This window comes from Marmota marmota, unplaced genomic scaffold (genome assembly GCF_001458135.2).
Source record: "Marmota marmota marmota unplaced genomic scaffold, marMar, whole genome shotgun sequence".
NCBI classification, from domain to species: domain Eukaryota; kingdom Metazoa; phylum Chordata; class Mammalia; order Rodentia; family Sciuridae; genus Marmota; species Marmota marmota.
In genome coordinates, this window is record NW_026000229.1 from 41,091,622 (window position 1) to 41,098,444 (window position 6,823).

A 6,823-nucleotide genomic window follows, 5' to 3' on the forward strand; every position below is an offset into this window, starting at 1 on the left:
GATAAAATACCTCTCTGGTCTTCTTCCCTAAAACCCTCATTTTGGGGGGTGTTAGGCAACACAAAGTATTCTCAAAACATCACTCCTACCCTCAACTATGGTTAAATATGAACCTATGAAGCAAATCAAGTGTACAAAGCTTCTGCTCTGGCAAGAAGCCTACAATTTATACAGAGCACATTGCAAAAAAACATTCACTAGGATGTAATGTAAACATTGACTTACAAGCTTCGGTGTGCTCAGTGTTTGTGTTGTATAAGTAGCTTGTTGAAACTGAAGGGGAAAGAGATTTATCATCTTACTTATACAAGTCAGGCAATGTTCTGTGGGGAAGAGGGATTTCAGGGGCTCTCTAAGAGGGGAAGAGCAGGTATTTGGTCTTAATATGCAGTGAAATGAAACAAGAGGATAATATTCGGAGAAAAGAGATTAATCTAACCAGGAAAGCCAAATCAATGTACTAAGAGATGGTATAGAATTGTAAACTACGTTTTGTGCCACACCAAGCAGAAGATAGTTGCAAACTCTCTTGTGGATGTTCATTTAAGAAAAATTATTATTATTATTATTATTTGGTACCAGGGATTGAACTCAACCACTGAGCCACATTCTCAGCCCTGTTTTGTATTTTATTTAGAGACAGGGTCTCACTGAGTTGTTTAGAGCCCTAAAGTTGCTGAGGCTGGCTTTAAACTCACTATCCTCCTGCCTCAGCTGCCCTAGCTGCTGGGATTACAGGAGTGTGCCACTCAGCCCACCTAAGAAAATATTTTGACATTCTAATAAATCTAGTTAATGTACATTGAGTCTTAGCATACTTAGAACATATTATTTTCCAGGACAATTCTATATGGTAAGCTATTTTACTCATTTTACAGATGAGGCATTGAAAAGTTATACAACTTGCCCAGTGTCACACAGCTAATCAGGAGCAAAGCCAGAATATCAAATTAGTCTGGTTCTAGATTCCATGAGCATTAAGTTGACTTTATTCTGTTTAATTCTGTTGAGCATGATTACTGAAATTTATTTGTTTTACTTTCTTACAACCAAAATAAAATCTTGTGGATTGAGTCTCTTCATTCTACTGGGTTCATTTGAGATGAAAGATAATTACTAATGCCATCTACTGATGTTTATTCTGCTGATCTGATATAATGAATGGAGAAATTCAGGCAGAACATCGGAATATCAATTAATTGATTTACTCATAAGTATTTATTTTCCTAAACTGAAAATTAGATTTAGCTATTTAATGATTGTTTTAAATAAAATGAGAGAACTAATAATTGTTAGGTAACCCCAATTTGCTTAATATCTTAATATCTAAGTCAAATTCAGAAATTTTAAAGAGGAAAATTTGCATGAATAACAGAGAAGACTACAATAGTGTGCAGAAGGTAGGAAACATACAAATTGAGGGTAGATCCTCATGTACCCTTTTTTTAGTACTGGGGATTGAACCCAGGAGTGCTTGATCACAGTCACATACCACACTTTTTTTATTTTTTGAGACAGGGCCTCTCTAAGTTGCTTAGGACCTTGCCAAGTTGCTGAGGCTGTCCTTGAACTTTCGATCCTTCTGCCTCAGTGGTCCCTAGCTGCTGGGATTGCATCTGGTTGTTCCTTTAGGCTCCTGCTGTCAGTTCAGACATCCACCAGCACCTAGCCTCCATTTTTATTCACCATTTTCGCTTTTCCATGTGATGCTTTTTGAATGCATGTTATCTCTATCATTCTTTCTAGTCAATATCATGTTGGAGATTGGCCCTAAAGGAAACAAAACAAAACAAACAAAAATCCAAGTTGGGTGTCAAGTATCCCTGTCTGCTCTTCCCAGCTAATGGATGGCACCATGGAAATCAGAGGTGACAATTTTGTGCTGTGGTTTCTGCCCTATTATGATGCAGATAATGCTACTTGCCTGTTGAGTGGTTGATGAACCTCAGGTGAAAGTTATTGCAAATAAGAGCCATAGGGCTGTTTTAACTCCACCCCCTGTTGAATTGGAAGCCCAGTCCAAGGAGAAGAGCAATGATTCTTATCTTGAAAGGGTTTAACAGTTGCATTTCCAAACCTGAAAAGAAGAACACTCAGGGCCTTTCTCTGCCTGAGCTTTTGGTTGGGGCAAAGAGGCTTGAAGTTCTAATTTTCAGTCTGTATCTCCAAGGTAATGTCTAGAAATCAATTTTCTGCTTGTCCTCTTGTTTAGTCAAGGGGAGAAATTTGCTGCTCATGAAGGCTCGAGAGGGCCTGACACCACTTCAAGAGAGCTCTCTAGGATCATGGGTTAAGGTATCTTCCACATAATCCCGCCCTCCTCACGCTGCAGAGAGCCTCAACCTTGACCTAGAGGGAATTTCCTTTCTGGAGGAGAGCAGGGAAATTCTGTTTCCATGTTAACGGAGGGAGGTCTCCTCCTGTCACTGACTGCTGCTGTTAGCTCTGTGGGCTCTGGGAGCCCAATTATGTGTGGAAGCATTAAAAAAAAAAAGAGTCAGTGTTCAAACCAGCATGCAAGACACAGACACCAATCGCCAACAAATAACGGAATATGTTGGTGTGTTGGTGCACACATATGTGGCTTGGAAGATTACCTTTCAAAGTGGACTTACTGTGCAATCGGAAATGAGCTGAGACCCCTATTTCTATACCTTTCCTGCTTGGATGGTCTGGATGCCATCGGCACAGGCAGCAGAGAAAATAACAGCAGGGTTAACTGTTCAGGCAAGTGTAATAATAGTCTTTAACAGAAGAAGAGTAATTACCTTTGTCTAGTTTTTCCTGCTGTAAAATGTAATAAAATAGAGACCAGTGTCTACTGCTGATGTGCGCCATGCTTCTCTTCTAAAATACACGCTGATGACTCTGAAACACCCTTTGATCGCAAGCTAAATTCACATCTTAATTTTGAAAAATCCATTACTGTTGGGTAGATTCCCTGAATGCCTTTGACAGCTTTCAGGCCCGTGCTATTAGGCGAGAAATCTCAAAGCCATGAGATTTACAGCCTTGGAGATCACAGAGCACGAGTGGGTGGAGTCCCATCCCCCATCCATTCCCCAGCATCACCGTGACAGGAGGTATCTGTGTAACAGAAGGAAGAGCTTGAGAGGGGTGGCTTCATTTGGAAATAGAAGCCCCTGTTAGCAGCCGGAAGCAGTGGTGCTGAAAAGCAATCGCTAGTGTCAAGAACTTTCTTAGCTAAGCAGTGCAGCTGGTGGCCATAAATAGCATTCTAATAAAGGAGGATGTTCAATCCATGGCATAGACGCACACTGTTTCAACTACCCAATGTAATTTATGAGGCTTCATATGTCTGAAATGGATTCCCCCCCATATATTTATAAATAAAAATGCAAAGATTTCAATAGGAAGAAAAGATCTGCATTTTAAATCAAAGTAAAATGGGAAGATCAATGAGAAGTGCACTGCTTTTTTAAGTACACTATGATACATAACATTTTAAAGATGCTTGGGGTGTCACATTGTACAACTACTTCCATTTCGAAAAAAGATGGATGCTATTTTCTACGATAGTGAATGCTGTATTTATGGCAAGAGGTCTTAGAACACTCTGCCTCTTCCCAGAAGCTGCAAAAAGGAATATGCTTACGTTGACTGTCTTGGACCTTCCTTTCAAAGACATGAGCACATGTTCTCACATAAGCCATTAATGAAACCCAGTCAATTTCACATAATCCTTAAAATGGTTCTGAAGGCACTGTTGAAAATGACGAACCAGAAAAAGCCATGTGTATTATTAGTAAGGCTTAAACGCAGGGCTCATCTGACCTCTTAACTCATTGACTCTGCATGAGTCAATAAGTTATTAGTTTTGACATAACCAGTGGTTTATTTTACCATCTACTGCTGTTCTTTGTTACGTGTTCTATTCATACCACATGTTATTGCTCTTTATAATTACTGTGGAACATAGCAATTGCACAGACTGTATCACATCCCACTGGGATAAACATTGTGGATGAGGGACCAGAAGAACTTGCCTTTGACTTAAAGTTTATTCCTACTGCTTTCTTTACACGAGAAAGATTTTTCACTGATGCCATTCACAAAACCAACTCTATGTTTTAATGACTATGGAGTCACTTTGAATAGCACTTTATCCAGGAACTCCAAATGCCAATTTGTTTTCTACTGTGAGGTGTGTGTTCAGGCTTAGGAAATGAATAGCTGGTTAATCTTTTAAGCTATTACTCAAGATAAAAATCTGCCGAAGCTGAAAGCAAAATACAGCATTTACACTGCTGTTCTTTGGAATTAATTTTCCATACTGTGCCTCTATAGCTGCTTATGAATATCACATTTCTGCTTTGGGAAAGAGGGTATGGTAAGCTCAGATGTCAATGAGTCCCAATATTTTCTTTATCATTTTATTGACTTTGAAATTAATTGCTTATTGATAGAAAAGCTGAATTTCCCCTCTCTTCGTGATGGAAGCATTAAAATTGGTAGTGTTACCCCATAAGGACATGCTAAATGAATATTATTTTTATGTGTCTTAATTTTAAGTGCAAACGTAGATTAAATAAGAACAGAAATATTTCAAAGTATCGTATCATAAAGCCAAGAATGACTACAGAGTGATGTGAAAGTTTTGACATGTTCTACTCAGTGAAGGGAAAAACACTTGAGATAATTAAAAGGTATAGAGCTACTAGAAGGATTTTTGCTTGACGGTGTTCCCTAAACTGTTCCAAACCAGATGGTTTCAGAGATATTATATATGAAACTGATAAAGATTTGAATCCAGTGGCTTCTGGGGAATTCTAGGCAGATGCCATCAGGATGTGCTTAAAAAGTTAAACAGCAGTAATGAATTCCCTTAAATGTCTCTTAAAATGCATATGGATTCTCCAAGTCCATACTTTGATTTTGTGTGCAGGGCTGAGAGCTGTAAGTCAAAACAGAGGAATGGAGATTACTCAAGATTTTAAATCACTTGCATGCATGTTCTTTCTCTAAGTCAGCAACAGGGAAAATCTGAAAGTGTCTCTTACTTTTCAAGGAAGCATACATGAGCATATGGTGAACATTAGTTATCTTTAAACACAATAAGTTTTGGTCATGGCTGAATCTTGCCTCCCCTGACCCCATCTCCACCAGAAGTCATTACCTCAGCACTGAACTAACTTGACACACGTGTACAGCATTAAAGGAAGTGGTAACAGAAACTTCTCAGTCATTGTCCTACACAGTAGGGACTAAAACACACCTTTGCTGTTGATTGTAGGTGGGACTTGGTCAGTTTTAAGTGCAGAAGTGAAGTTATGAGTGGTACCACTTTAACCCTCACATAAAGTTTCACCGTGTGATGAGGTCTAGAATCATCTGAACTTCCTTTTGAGAAATAGGACTTGGAAGTTTTCTTGGCATAGTCTTTCATTGATAATCTTCAATGTTCTCATTTTTTTTTTTTTGGCTAATAAAAAATTGTATTTACACCAGCATTCAGAATGTCAACAAAACAGTTGTAACTTTTTTTTTTTTTTTTGCAATTACAGAGTGGAATTCAGTTAACAGAACAACAATTATTTTATATAAGCTTCACCAGAGACAACTGAAGATATTACTATCCCCACATATATAACTACATTGTGCTGTGCACCAACAAAAACCTGTTTTAAATTTCCATGCCAATTTACAATTCACATACTGCACCAGGCAAGTTAGTGGCTATTGAAAAAATATCACCAGGACAGGGTTATCTAAAGGCACATTTGCTAGTGTGTTAACTATACAAAAAAAAAAAAAAGACACTGTACAGTTTAAAAACAAAAATTACACAGCCTTACATTTCAATTTTTCTTTAAAAGGAGTGAATTGTGCACAGGAGTGTTAAATGCTTTATAGATAAAAAAAAAAAAACTGCCCTAGAACCAATTTATTCATCACCATCTTCTTCCTCATCATCTTCATCTTCCTCCTCTTCCTCCTCTTCCTTCTTTTTCTTGCTTTTTTTCAGCCTTGACAGCCCCCCTTTTTGAAGCATCAGGTCTTTTTTCCTTTAGCTCAGTAGGCAGCAATATCCTTTTTATGTTTCCTTCATCATTGGCAGCTTTCTTTATCATCTGCAGCAGTGGGATTCCACCTCCCAGGTTCTTTGCAACATCACCAATGCATTGGCCGGGATGTTGTCCTTGGATTTTTGGGTGATACTCAGAACAGAATAAGGAGGCTATCGGGGGCCTCTTGGGTGCATTGGGATTCTTGAACTTCTTTTTTGTTTCCCCTTTAGGAGGGGTACAGGTTTTCAATCTCTTTCATAACGGGCCTTGTCCTCCTTTGCCTTGGCTTCAAATTTTCCTTTCTCTTTAGCAAACATGGTCTTCCATCTCTGAGCACTTCTTAGAAAGCTCTGAGAAGTTGACTGAAGCGTCTGGGTGCTTCTTCTTGTGCTCCTCCCAGCAAGCTTGCACAAAGAATGCATAGGGTGATTTATCTATCTATCTATCTATCTATCTATCTATCTATGTATTTTGCCTCTGGGCTTTTTGTAGGATCCCCTTTGCCCATGTTTAGTTGTTTTTCCTCGGTGAGTCACACAGTTGCCCAGTGCCTATCTGGGTCTCACTTGCCCCTTGCTGGCTCTATGGATCTCAAATACTGCAATGGCTGTGGGAGCAGGAGCCAGATGCAAGTGTTCTCATTTTTAATAGGAGAAATGTATTTCTACTGCTAATGAAATTCTTGCAGTAGTGAAGGAGGTAACAATGAAAAATTTTGTAGTTCATACGCATCTGTGGCAATGATTCCCATACCTGGGTGAGCACACCTGATTTCTCTCTTGAACTTGGGATTT